General features: G+C 33.2%; 1 pseudogene; it reads right to left on the bottom strand.

Annotated features, from left to right (window-relative positions):
* Positions 1-1457: 1457 nt before the first annotated feature.
* LOC122245490 (cuticle protein AMP1B pseudogene) overlaps positions 1458-2500 on the bottom strand; it is a 1906-nt pseudogene continuing 863 nt past the window's right edge.

Here is a 2500-nt window from a genome sequence, read left to right on the forward strand (position 1 = left end):
TGTGTGTGTGTGTTTTGTGTGTTGCTGTTGTGTTGTGCTTGTGTGTGTGTATGTGTATTGTGCATGTATGTATGTATATATATATATGTACGCATTATGTATGTATGTATTTATGCATATATTTATGTATATATGTATGCATGTATGTAAGTATTGTGTATGCATATATATATATAAATATATATATATATATGTATGTATATATATATATATTATATATATATATTATATATATATATATTATATGTGTGTGTGTGTGTGTGTGTGTGTGTTGTGTGTGTGTGTGGTGTGTGTGTGTGTGTGGTGTGTTTGTGTTTATATATACGTAAATAACATATATATATACATATCCAACAACATACATCCATGACCATCCATACCTACATACATACAAATATATATAATATATATATATATATATATATATTGATATATAATATATATATATATCATACAGGTATATATATTAAACACACACACACACACACACAACCACACACACACACACACACACTCCACACACACTCACATATATATATATGTATATTAATATATATATAATATATAATCTTATATATATATTATATATATAATTATATATATATAATATAGATTTATGAATGATGTATGTATGTATGTATTAATGTATGTATGCAGGCATACATTTAGATTTGTTTGTCTGTATGAATCTATGTATGTATATATATATACTTATGTGTGTATGCAAGTGCATGCATTAGTATGTATGTACATTATGTTTTCATTAATGTATTTTTTATGTGCATTTGTTATCATGCATGTATATGTATGAACATGCATGTGCATATATGGTTATGTGTACATATGTCTACTTTATTAATGTATATTTGTGTGTATGTGCATATATGTATGAATGCATCTATAGCATCGATGTATCTATGTAGAGTTAAATATATTGATGTATTTGTGTGTATAAGTATATGTATGTATAATATATGTCCTTGTTTGAATGTGACCATCTTTGCGCAAATCCAAAACAACACACACACATTGAGTGTATGTGTGTATTGGATATGAGTATGTATATATATATACATATATATGTATATATATATATATATATATATATATATATATATATATATATATACATATATATACATACATATATTTGTGTATATATATATATATATATATATATATATATATATATACATATATATATATAAATGTGTATATATATAAATTGATATGTACATATACATATATATATATATACATGATATATATGGGCATATACATATGTGTAAGTATACATATATATACATATATATACATTTAAACTTCAGCACAATATAGATTACATTGAGGAAAAATCATGTGATATTTATGGCTTTCTAAAAAACACATGCTATGATACATAGATATACAGCAGTGCCCAATGCATAACTTATTGCATTATACAAGGTAATTGAAAATTATTATATAGTATGGGCACATATAATGTACATGCTTTTTATTGGATTGTGTATACTGGTGGATATCCCGAAGCAGCGTTCAGAAAGTCATTATCTACAGAGATTAAATAATGGGAGAAGAGGACGTTGGGTAGAGGTGGTGACTGTCGTGGATATGTTAGTGATGATGCCGTAGAGTTTTCACTAGATCCTGAAACCTTGTTCATCGAACTTGATTCCCGCAGCACGCTGTTCAGCGGCAATGGCGAGGAGCTCCTTAACGAATTCGGGGACGGGGCCGGGGGTGGGGGGAGGTTAGAGTGGGGATGGCGTGGGTCGTCCGTTTGGCGGGGGGGGTAGGGGGTGGGTAGGGGGGGGGAGGGGATAATCGGGTGGGTGGGGGTGGGGATGTGTTTAGGGGGGGGTGGGGGGGGGGGCGCGGGAGGGAGGGGTTGGGGGATTGGATTGTATATTTGCGTCGGTCGGAACTCGCGGTAAACCAATCTTCCGTCAGCGACCCGCGTAGGTCGACTGTCGACTACCACCGCCTTCCGGGGGACAGGGAGGAGAGGAAGGAAGAGGGAACCTATCGAGGGACAGCCCAAGAGAAAACATCCGTAATTTAGCCATTTTGGAAAGGGAGGAGGATATCGAAAGTGAATTCTTCTTTATCCATCGAAAAGTTATTCCGGGTAAGGGAAAGGAATAGGGGGTACGGTAGGGGGATGGTGGTGTGTTTTTGGGGGTGGGGTTAAGGTAAGGGGTAGGGTTAGGTAAGGGAAAAAAAAAGAAAAAAGAAAAGAAAAAAAAAAAAAAAAAAAATCGACCTTGCGGTGATGGTATTTCAATCTTTAGTGCTAGTATGGAACGTACAAAAAAAAAAAAAAAAAAACTAGAAAGCTAAATTACTACAAGCTATCTAAATTTCGAAAGCATGAAAAATTTGTCCTTTTTTACGTGACACATAAAACTCAACTATTTTTCCCCCCTTATTTCTCTCTTTTTTAAACACGACAAAATAAAGTTTAATCCTTACGTGAATGATCCCTGCATGTTGCTCTGTC

The sequence above is a fragment of the Penaeus japonicus genome, unplaced genomic scaffold (genome assembly GCF_977035675.1).
Source record: "Penaeus japonicus unplaced genomic scaffold, GWHDUDI00000001_assembly GWHDUDI00000017, whole genome shotgun sequence".
In the NCBI taxonomy this organism is placed as follows: domain Eukaryota; kingdom Metazoa; phylum Arthropoda; class Malacostraca; order Decapoda; family Penaeidae; genus Penaeus; species Penaeus japonicus.